The 12,633-nt window shown below is 41.6% G+C and overlaps 1 protein-coding gene across 1 annotated transcript in view; it reads right to left on the bottom strand.

Annotated features, from left to right (window-relative positions):
- Window positions 1-12,633, bottom strand: part of AKT1 (AKT serine/threonine kinase 1) — a 134,528-nt gene that overhangs the window by 115,083 nt on the left and 6,812 nt on the right.

Raw genomic sequence — 12,633 nt, 5'->3', positions numbered from 1 at the left:
CAACGCTCTCTTCTCTGAGCATATTGTATTTACTTGTATCCGTGTACATTGGTTCCATCCCAAGTGAATGTAAGTTCCTTAAGGGCAGGAATTACTTTTGTCCTACGTCCATAGCAGCTTGAGTTGCACGTAACAGGTATTTGATAAGTGTTTGCTGTTGTTGAAGAAACCAAAATCACTTTCAGCTTGGGAAATCCAGCTAGACTGAGAAGGCTTCATGAAGAAGCTGGCATTTAGATTGGCCCTTGAAGCAGGCAGATGATTTCAATAGGGGGAGGGCATTCCAGCCAGTGGAACCCCATGAGCAAAGAATCCAGAAGTCAGAAAAATAAGTCTGGAAACAGAATATGGAGGGTCTTGAATACCTGAGGTGCTAACGCAGAATTTCCCAGTATTATTGAGGTCCTGTGCTTACAGCATCTTAGGAACCATCTATATTAAGAGGATTAGTTCCAAACTTGAGGACCTAGAGGGCCACATGTGGCTTTGAGGCCACAGGTTCCCACCCCTGATCCAATCCAACCCTCTTCGTTTTACAGATGAGGAAACAGAAAAACAACTGACCTGGAAAATAGATCCAGGAGAGAGAATTTAAAAATTATTGGACTACAGATGAGGAAACTGAGGCACACAGAGGCTCAGGGTCACACAAGTACTAAGTGGCAAAACTAGCACTGAACTCCAAGCTGCCCAACTCCAAACCCAGAACTCTCTCACTATATCCCACTACCTCCTACCCAGTCTAACACGGACTCTACCCTCTCTTCCTTTGAAAACCCCACCTCCTTCCAACTAAACAACTTCATTTAGTTCCACTTGGCCTAAAACAGGAAATCCCCCTTCTGCCCTACTCCCATCTCTCACGGACACCTGTCACTCTTCCCTACCTGTGGCATACCACTAAAATATTTCCCTTTTCACCCAAGGTCAAACAGCCTTCATTTCTTGGCTAGGTCTCCACTGAAGGTAAAGAAGGCCACCATAATTCCCAATGCTAGAGATTTTAATGCTTTTAATGGGCTGTCCTCACCACTGCCTTAGGAGTTTTGGAGTACTGGTATCATCACCCACTTTTTAAATCAGGAGCCCACATTCACAAAATGAGTCAGGGCCAGGAATCTAATGTGAACCCAGGCCTCCAAACTCCAAGTCCAAAGCTCGTCCCTCATGCCATGCTGCCTCCCTCTCTCAAACCCCAAATGTAAAAGGGTCAGAGTAAGCTCTTTCTACATGTTTATTAAATTGAACTGAATTCATCTGCCCTGATAACCACTCTGGGGAGCCAGGATTATTAAGAACCAATGGTGAGCCCAACACTTAATTTAACTGGCTTCAAAGGATTATAGATCTGTCATTGGAAGAGACCTCAGAAGCCATTTGGTCCAAGCCTCTCATTTTACAGTTAAGGAAACTGAGGCCCCCAAAAAGGTCAAGTCACACGCCCCTGGTCACACAGATAGCATGGGAGATTTGAATTCAGGTCCTCTGATGCCAAAGCCAGGGCTCCTTCCAAGTAGTATAATTCCTCCTCCCAGAAGGGTTGTCTTCCAGTATTGAAGGAAATTGGAGTTTCTGCTTGGCCCCAAGAACTAAACTAGGCAAAATGGAAAGAAGTGAAAGAGGAATAAATTTATGCTTAATGTAAGGTCATTAGAACTTCTTGTCAGGCACAACACAGTGAGAGGAATCTTGACCCCATATGTGTCCTGGGAAGTAGACTTGGAGGTGGCTTTCAACTCAGATTCTGTGACAATGACTGGGATCCCCTGAGTAGCACCCCCTCAGAAGCTCCCCTTCCAGACAGATAAGGGAAAGGAGAAGGGATCTCAAGTCACTGCTGCTTCTATGGCTTCTTACTACTTGACCAAGAAGCATGTCTCCGAGACCCAGCCTCTAGCTTGGCCCTCAGCCCATATCACCAGAGGAAAGAAAAGTCTCCTAACCTAGGGTGACCAAGAAAACCCAGACCAAAGCAAAGGATTAAGATAAGATAGGCTAACATATGTAGCCCCTAAAAACCTTAAACACTTCTACTCCAAAGCCCTAATTTTACAGATAAGAAAACTACAGTCCAGAGAAGGAGAGAGAACTGCCCAACATCCCACAGAGAGTTTGAAATATAGTAATAACCCGCATGGATTATTTAGGTTTTTCAAGTAAAGGTCTTAAAGATTAGAAGGCATTAGCCTCTGGACCATCCTACGTAAGGCAGGCATTTTATCCTCATTTTACAGAGCCAATTCAGGGAGGTAAAGTCCCTGACCCACTCAGCTGGGAAATGTTGGAGCCAGGATGCTAAGCCAGGACCCCTGCCTCTGGGGCCAATACTCTTTCTACTATACAAAGGTATCTTTCTGAAAACTTCAACTTAACAAGCATTTATTAACACCTATTATGTGCTGGGAGCAGAGGAAGATGGAAAATGAAAATATAATCTGATCCCTTCCCTCAAAGAAGTAACAATGAGAGACAGGATGGAGTCCTGGGCTCAGGGCCAGGAGACCTGGGTTCTGGTCGCTGCTCTTTCTACTTATTTGTGACCTTGGGTAAGTTCCTTCCCCTCCCTAGGGCTTGGTTTCTACCTCCACAAAATAAGAGGGTTTGGAAAAGACAGTCCCTAAGGGTCCCTCTTCCAGTTCTGTGTGACACGATTCTAAGGTTCCTTCCAACTCTCAAGGTACAGAAACCTGTTGAAGACCTCTGTCCAGTCAATTTGTAGAAAGTGGAAAGCACCTAATGTTTTCCTTTCCCTTCCAGGAAAGCCAGAGACAGCCCTGGGAGCCAGGTGAGGTCGCTGATAAAATAGCCTGGGGGCCCACAGCCTTGGAAAACCCACAGTTCCACTGGACCCCGCCCTGCTCAAAGCAGAGAAACTAGCTCCCAGAGAGGCTGGCCTAAGAAGAAAGTGGCCAAGCCACGTGGCTCCCCCTTCACAAGTATCTCCTCCACTCATTCCAGACTCACGCATAAAGCCTCAGCAACCCCAGGAGAAAAAAGAACCTAAACCACAGCTCCCACCTCACTAACTGCCTATCAGACACGTGGTACTAGATGGCCCAGACACGCCTCTAACTAAACAGGTCCAAAACAGAATTCATTGTCTTTTCCCCCAAAACCCACCCCTCTTTTGAACTTCTTTATCATCATACAGGGCATCGCCATTGCTCTAGTCACCCAGGTATGGAACCCCAACATCTCTAGAACATATTTCCTCCTCTCCACTCACACAGTCAATTCCCTAGCTCTGTCCTGGACAACTGCAATAGCCTCCTAATTGTTCATTCACGTTCCAATCCATTCTTCACATAGCTGAAAGGTCAAACCATGTCACCTTCCTTAATAACAGCAACAATAATAATAACTGCAGCTAATATTTACATAGAATTTACCATACATGTGAGGCACAATGCTAAGCGCTTTTACAGTTAGTATCTTAAAATCCAGCGGCTGCCTCTTACCTCCAGGGACAAATAAAAGATGGGCATTTAAAGGCCTTCACAACCTTGCCTCTTTCTCTCCTTCCAGCTTTCTGACATTTCACTCCCCTCCTGTTCTCTACCGAACAGCCGTGCTGGCCCATTTGTCGTTCCTCATAGCACACTGTTTAATCAATCTCCTGCCTCCAGGCCTTTGTGTTTGCTGTACCTTATGCCTAGAATGCTTTCCTTCCTCACCTTTACCTCTCAGAATCCCTGCTTCCCTCAACCCAGCTCAAATTCAACTTGTACAGGAGGCTTTTTCCTGGTCCCTCCAGCTGCTAGTGCCTTCCCCAAGGAGGGATAACTCTGCAGCCTATATGTACCTATTTACATATATGTTGACTCCCTCACTAGAGTATAAGCTCCCTGAGGGTAGGGGCTGTTTGTTTTTCTTTGTATCCTCTATTTTCTTTGTAATCCTAGGAGCATAACATGGTACCTGGCACATAGAAAGTGTCTAGTACATGTTTATTGACTGATTACTTGACAGGACTAAACAGTTTTTTTAATTGATAGAGCTATGCCCAAATCCTACTGAGAAAATGATTCCATTCCTTTCTTCTCCTGGCTTTTCCTGGCTGACCCCTAAAATTTTACCACAGAGGACTCCATTAGCATTTTATTCCAACTTACAAGCCTTTACTTGGATACACACACACACACACACACACACACACACACACCCAGAATGCTCCCTCCCAGCTCTCATCCCTCAAGGCCAGCTCAAGGAACATTCATTAATCACCTGCTGTGCACACAGCCTGGCACTCAGAAAGCTACGACTTAGGTAAGCCAGACTACCTGCCCCTCCCCTTACCTCTCCCTGGGCCACAAAGCTCTTATAAGTTCCGATAGCCCTTAGTCTGAGCTACACAGTTAACCCTATTCCACCACCCTGTCTTGGGGATAGACAGCATGGCCTAGGCAGACGCATCACTAGATTTGCATTCAAGAAGACCTGGGTGGACTCACACCTATCAGATTGGTTAATATGACAAAAAAGGAAAATGACAAATGTTGGAGAAGATGTGGGAAAATTGGAACACTATTGCATGGTTGGTAGAGTTGTGAACTGATCCAACCATTCTGGAGAGCAATTTGGAATTATGCCCAAAGGGCTATAAAACTGTGTATACGCTCTGATCCAGCAATACCACTACTAGCTCTATATCCCAAAGAGATAATAAAAAAGGAGAAAGAATCCACATGTACAAAATTACTTATAGCACCTTTTTCTGTGGTGGCAAAGAATGGAATTTGAGGGGATGCCCATCCATTGGGGAATGGCTGAACAAGTTGTAGTATACAAATGCAGTAGAATACTACTGTGCTACAAGAAATGATGAGCAGGCAGATTTCAGAAAAACCTGGAAAGACTTATATGAACTGATATTGAGTGAAGTGAACAGAACCAGGAGAACACTGTACACAGTAATGGCAACGTTGTACAATGATTCACTCTGATAGACTTAGCTCTCCTCAGCAATACAAAGATCTAAGACAATTCCAAAAGATTCATTATGGAAAATGCTATCTACATCCAGAGAAAGAACCATGGAGTCTGAATGCAGATCGAAGCATACTATTTTCTCTTTTTTTGTTGTTTTTTGTTTTTTTCTTTCTCATGGTTTGTCCCTTTTGTTCTGATTCTTCTTTCACAACATGACTAATATGGAAATATGTTTAAAAAAAAAAAAAGAAGAAGACCTAGGTGGAACCTCACCACAGTCATTTACTGGTTATGTGACCCTAGGAAAGACTCTCAGCCTCTGGTTCCTCGTCTGTGATATGGGGATCACCACATTTGGAGCATTTCTCTCACAAGACTGTTGTGAGATAACGTATGTGACGCCTCTCTAGGAAAGCTTAGGCTCTGTGTACACATCAGCAACAGTTGTTGTTGTGATCTATTCCCCGAGTCCTGTCTCCCTTTCAGACCAGGCCTCCAGACACAGCTTCCTTCCTCACTTAGCCCTATGTATCTGGAATCTCTCTAAATCCCTTCCCCTAGTCCAGCACCAGATCAGCTCTAAGACCTAATAAAACTATGCTCAAAAAAACTTCTCTCAGAAGCAGAGAAAAGATTTACATGAACTGATGCAGAGTGAAGTAATCAGAGCCAAGAAACCAGGATACTCAGCAACTATGACAATGTCAACAGATGGGATGACAGCAGCATGAATGTTGACAACAACATGAATGTTGCAAAATTACAAAAAAGCTTGGTCCCAAAAAGACTCCTCCCCAAACGCCTTTGCAGAGAAGGGGGGGGGGGTGTCTCCCCTGTTATTCCTCTTTTTCTTTCTTTAAGAAAATTATCATAAAGGATGGCTCTCTGAGAAGGGGCAAAGGAAGGCACTCATGCGCGCGCGCGCACACACACACACACAGGTAAAGGAGAAATTTGGCAATGTAAAAACTTTAAATAGTGATAATTTAAAAAAAAAAAGACAAGACACCCTGGGGGAATCAGGGGAAGAGGGTTCTCTAATTTTCTATCAGTACTTTGGGATTTTTCTTCTCTGGCCTGAACATACTGAGAACTCACCCACCCCCAACCAGTGCTTCTGGCTCTTCTTCAAACACCCAGGACACCCTGCCAGGATCATAAGGCCACTGATACAGAAATGGAAATATAGAGATATAGAAATACTCTTGGGGATCATCCAGTTTAATTCCTTCATTTTACAGATGAAAAAACCAAGCCTCGGGGAGATTAAATAGTTTGCCCAAAGTTACACAGGTAACCAAGTAGCAAAGTCAGGGTCTGAACCCACATATTCTGAATTTAAATCACCATATCACAAGGCCAACCCATAGGGTGAGCAGACCAAGCATTCCAAACTGCAGCGTTCCCAGGACCCTCGGGCTGGGGACCACAAATGACACTGACCTCGCTTATGCAGCCAGCCCTCCTTAACAATCGCAACGTCGTTCATGGCCGCCAGCAGGTGAAGAGAAGCTGGGTGGGCCCTGAGTGGTCACCTTGATCCTCCTGGAAGGACTGCAGGGCTCTGGACTCCCACACCTGGGCACTGGTCCCAGCAATTCTGGAAGAAGTCAAGGAAGAAAGAGTAAGTTGGGATGTTTGTAGGTACTTCTTCCCACGGGAACATTTAAGAACAGACTCAGGGCTGGGCCCATCTAAGACTGTTTATAACACGAGGTGTCACACATATCTGACACATCTTCAGGATCACAAGGAATACCCCCTACAAAAAATCCTTCCAGACTCCTTGGCCAAAATTTAAGTCAATGGCATCCACAATTCATTTATTCAACATATATTTGCACACATACTATGTGCAAGGCACAGACACAATCTAGAGGCTGCTAGGTGGTGAAATATATGGAGCCCTGGGCCTGGAGTCAAAAAGACTTCAGTTCTAATCCATTTCAGACACTTATTAGCTAGGTGACCCTGAGCAAGTCACTTTATCTGTTTGCCTCAGTTTCCTCATGTGAAAAATGAGGATAATAATAATACCTACTTCCCAGGGTTCTTGTAAGATCAAATGACATGTTATTTGTACAGCACTTCACATGATCCCTGGTACTTAATAAATGGTTGGTTAAAAAAAAAATCTAGTCTTAACCTTGTCTGTAAACACTATATGCGCAGAGTCCTTGTCTTACCTAGAATTTGGGAATGCTCTAGTCTAACATATAGTGCACGGCTGGGTACATAGTAGGTATTTTAAAAGTGCTCATTGATGACTAATATGGAAATATGTTTTGCGAGACTGCGTATGTATAACCTGTATAAAATTTGTTACTGTCTCAGGGATGAGGGAGGGAAGGGAAGGAGAGAATTTGGAACTCAATATTTTTTTTAAATGCTAAAAAATTGTTTTTACATGTAATTGGGGGTAAAATAAAATATATTTTTCATAGAAAAAATGTTTGTTGAATGTTCTCTCCCCCTAATAATCCATACTGGGCAGGCTAATCCCGGCATCACATCTTCATATTACCTTTCCTCAGACTCTTTCTCAGCCCAGGAAAGCCTTTCCTTCTTCCTTTCTGCTTGCTGAAATCCTAGGAATTGGATTTATTCTAAGGAAGTGATTAAAATGCCCATATCCTTTGACCCAGAGATCTTACTGCTAGGTGTATACTCGAAGAGGGTTAAACATAGAAAGAAAGGTTCTATTTACACCAAAAATATTTATAGCAGCACTCACACAGTAGGAAAAAACTGAAAACTAAGTAGATGCCCTTTAATTGGGGGACAGCTAAACAAATGGTGGTTCATAAATGTGATGAAATGGTACAGCAAGCACCTTAAGAAAGACTACGGGGCAACTAGAGGTAGACTTGGATGAACTATCGAAATGATATAAGGCAGAACCTGGAAAACAATATATACAATGACAAAAATGTAAATGAAAAGAACAAAAAAACTAAATGTGGAACAAGGATAATGACCAAGCTTGGTCCCAAAGTGAAGGAAAAAAAAATACACCTTCCTCTCTTTGTTACAGAGGTAGGGGACTATGGGTGCAGAATATTGCCTATACTATACCATTAGATTAGATGATGGGCTAGTTTTACTAAAAAAAATTTTTTTCTTCCTTTTTATCTTCTTTGTTACATGGTACAGATCTTTTTGTAGAGAAGGGGATGGCAGATTTGGAAATGAAAGTGATATGAAAAGAAAAATAACAATAAACATTAAAAAAAAAAAGATAAATCCTATGGCTCATTCAAGATAGCTCAAACACAGGAAAGCAGCAAGGCACAGTAGAAAGCACACTGACCCTAAAGTCAGAGACCTGGATTCAAATCCTATTGTGCTCAAACATATACTACCTATTACGTAATATTACGAGAAGTCACTTTAACTCCCCCCGCCAGTAGCCTCATCTATAAAATTAGGGAGTGGCAGCAGATGGCCTCTGACATAAATTTATGATCTTTCCAGTAACACATATGATAGGCATTATGCAGTGTCCCAAAAGTCTTAGGGCAGTTTTAAAGTGTGGTTTTTAAAGCTGAAAACTGCCCTCAGACTTTTGGAACATGCTATATAAGCTGGTGTTTGCCCTCTTTTGCTTTCCTCTGTGAGTCTTAGGCGGGAGGGAGGGAGGGAGGGAGGGAGGGAGGGAGGGAGGAAAGAAGGAAGGAAGGAAGGAAAGAAGGAAAGAAGGAAAGAAGGAAAGAAGGATTTATTAAGTGCCTATTATATGATAAGACACTATGTTAAGTGATTTACAAATGTCCTTTGCTCCTCACAACAACTCTGGGAGGTAGATGCTATTATTATAGCTATTTTACAGATGAGGAAACTGAGGCAAACAGAGGTTAGGTGATTTGCCCAGGGTCACACAGTTATGACACGTCTGAGGCCAAATTTGAACACGTCTTCCTGGCTCCAGGTCCAGAGCTCTATCCACAGTGTCACCAGCTGCCTCTGCGTTCTGTACTCTGCATGTCATGGAAGACGAAGATGATTTATTAATCAAGATCCCTACACTCAGGGCACTGCTTGCCTACAAGGGGGGAGGTTAGACTATATGCAATATACTACATTGGAAAGAGCACTAAGCTTTAGAATCAGAAGACCTGAGTTTAAATCCTGGCTCTATCTCCTGTTACCTGAGTGACTTTAGGCAAGCCATAGTATCTCTGAGCCTTAACTTTATCCCCTATAAAATGAAGATTTTGGACTAGATATCTCTAAGGTCCCTTAGAGGAAGCAGCTAGGTGACACAGTGGAAAGAGTGCTGGGCCTGGAGTCAGGAAGACTTGAGCTCTAATCCAATGCCAAACACTTACTAACTGGGTGACCCTGGGCAAATCACTTAACCTCTGTCTCCCTCAGTTTTCCCATCAGCAAAATGGGTATAATAAGCTATTACATACCTGCCTCCCAGGATTGTTGTGAGGATCAAATGGGATGTTTGTAAAGCACTTAGCCTAACACCAGGCACATCACAGGTTAATAAATGTTTATTCCCTTCTTACACCCCTCTCCAACTGGAAAAGTTTTAAGCAGAGTCCTGGTGGAAGACTGAGCCTACTATTCATTACCTACCAACTAAGTAAAGAAAGGCTCTTCTCCAAGAAAGGCTGGCTGGTAGGTCACAGATTTTTTAACCATGACAACTCCAAACCCTGTTTGCACTCCCTTCTCCTTCTGGAGTGACAATCACAAAACAGGAGGAAAGGGGGCAAAAGGTGCTAAGAATCAAACAATTTTTAGACTGTCTATCAACATTAACTTAACTGTTGGTACTCCAAATGTGAGATCCTATTGTCTTATGACCAACATTCTGACACACTAGTAGAGGAAGTGAATCATATCAATATTGACATTCTCACAAATAAAATGGAGACAAGAGGAAGTTTCAATTAAATGGAAGGATGGCTCACAGGTTATTATTGGGGAAGCAAGTAAAGGTGTTGGCAGGCGTTGGTTTCAATCTTTCCCCAAAAAGCAATAAGAAATATTTTCTATTTAAGTTTATAATATGTTTCTTTTTCTTTTCTTATTATGTATTTAAGTTTTAGTATTTGTCTAAAATTTAAAAAAAAAAGATTTTTAAAAACCCAAAATGTGACAAGATCCTCCAAACCAAATCAGCTTTTATATAGATGCTTGGAATCTTCAGGGTGAATGGTGGGATGGGGAGTTAGAATGGGGGGAAAAACCTATTCAAAAAAGCCTTGCAAATAACAATTCCAAAAGACGCATGAAGAAAAATGTCATTCACTTCCACAGAGAAAACTGATGAACTCTGAATGTAGACTGAAGCATGCTTTTTTTTACTTTCTTTATTTTTCTGGTTTGTATGTGTGTTTTCTTTTGCAACATGGCTAATATGGAAATGTTTTGCATGACTTCACATGTATAATGGATATCAAACTGCCTTCTCAAGGGGTGGGAGAGGGGCAGAAGGGAAGAAAATTTGGAACTCAAAAATTTCAAAAATGAATGTTAAAATATTTACATTAAATGAAGAAATATTAATAAAATAAAAACAACATACACATACGTGTCTATGTGTGTATATACGTATATACATATGTATATATACACATATATACATATGTGTATATACACATATATACATATGTGTATATATGCCTTGAAACTATGTATCCTGAATACTTTCTTTAAAATGGAGCATTGGAATGTGGTGACTAGTCAGACAGCAATCACACAGGTACACAAATTGAAATTGATTAAAACTTAACAACAGGATATAAATGGTTACCAAAGTAGGAGTCCTTTCTGAATCATCCTGGGCTATCAGATTAGTAACTGGCTATAGAAAAGGTCAAAGGTCGACACCAAGTTGAAAGAAAGGCTCTAGATATGAAATGAAACTGAGTGAAGTCACAATAGCCTCAACCTGACCTATTCAAAAAAGCTACTTACACAGAAAAATAGGAAATGGATAAAGGAAAAGCTGTTAAGTAGTTATCTCAACTTCCCACATTAAACATTGAATTTAATCAATGTAAGCAATCACCCAGATAAGAAGGCCAAAAGACTTGTAAAATTGCCTCAGCAAAGAAATACCAGATCTCCTTAAGCAAAGAGACACTGAGGCAATTAAGGGCCATACTTATTTACAATACAAATTTATTTGCAACACAAGACAATATAAGGAGCATCTCCTCAAACAGCAAAGGGAAATATGTCATTGGATTTGCATAAGATCAACACAATCAGATTATCTGGAGAGCATTTTACAGAGAAAACTTGAAAGAGGACAACAAACTGAGGAAAAATGGAATAGATTCACCAGTCTCTAATGGTAATCTAGTTTCCTTATCCTTGGCAATGGAATCACCAGACTTAGCATCTCCAGGGTGGCTGGACCAGACCTAGTTATACAGAAGAAATTTGTGCTTATAAGCAACACAACTCTGGAAAACACTAAAGGATGTATTTTCAAGAAATCTGAAAGACAGTAAGAAACAAACGACAGAAAAAAAAAATCACAAGACCTTTTTGGGTCCAGATCCTTGATTTCAAGATTCAAGGGGACCTCCAGGAGAGAAAACATCCTCTATGAATACAAATCTACAGTTGTTCAACAAAACTGGGGGAAAAAAACCCAAACAGACTGTTTTGGTTCAAGATCTGTGATTTCTGGATTCGGGGGGGGGGGACCTCCAGGTATGGAAATTTCCTTTACCAAAGCAGACCTGCAGGTGTTCAACAACTTTCAGGATTTGGGTAGTCGGGGGCATTTAGAGGTTAAGTGACATGCCCTGGGTCAGTCAGTATTCCACTTTTGACAAACTTTCAGTGTGACCCCGGGCAAGTCATTTAAATTCTCATTGCCTGCCCCCAGGAAACTCTCTCCTACCATAAACCCTATGGTATTAGGTCATCCTGACCCTTAGGCCTGGTTCTCTACCCATTTATACCATGCTGTTTTGCATTTTTATTACAACTTTAAAAAAAAAAACAATTAAGGAAACACCATTGCCTAATCCATATGAAGACCTTCATCTCAAAATCTTTACAAGAACGAGCTATATTCACAGAGGGGAAACTCAAAAGAAAACATGAGAATGGAACAGAGAAGCTTTTGCAAAAAGTTTTCTATAGCATAATAACCATGATCCCAATGTTTTTGATTATTTCTTTAAAAAAAAAAACTAAACAAAACATTTGACTTGGTAGAGAGAACTCAGTATCTCTTAGTCGTATCAAGTTCCATAACGGAGGGTACTCCATAAGGGGGCTCAGAGATCCTCTGACTGAAAATATCAAGCTCAACACCAAACAAAGGAACCTATGTGGTCAAAAGGGCTTACTACAGTCACAGAGGATGCCTAATAAAAAGTCCAAATGAAAGAGGTGAGGTTCTCCAGAAGAGCCAGATAGATACCTTTGGGGATTAGAGGCAGGGGCTCAGAGGACCTAAATTCAAATCCTGCTTTCCCCAATTTACTACCTGTGACCTGAGGCAAGTCACTTTTACCTCTGGGGGGGTCTCAGTTTCTTCTTCTATAAAAAAAATTCAAGAGTTGGGTTTAGAGATAACATTGTGCAGATTGCATGAAAAGCTTGGATACTAACTGAGCCTCCTCAAACAAGATTCAAGACTACTCAAAAGAGACAGCCCTAACAATCCACCCAGAAAAAACCAAATGGAGGAAGAATGTCTATTTTTGTAACTTGATTAGCAGC

This window comes from Phascolarctos cinereus, unplaced genomic scaffold, assembly GCF_003287225.1.
Source record: "Phascolarctos cinereus isolate Bilbo 61053 unplaced genomic scaffold, phaCin_HiC Scaffold_2;HRSCAF=192, whole genome shotgun sequence".
Lineage (NCBI taxonomy): Eukaryota > Metazoa > Chordata > Mammalia > Diprotodontia > Phascolarctidae > Phascolarctos > Phascolarctos cinereus.
This window is presented reverse-complemented; position numbering and strand designations above follow the sequence as displayed.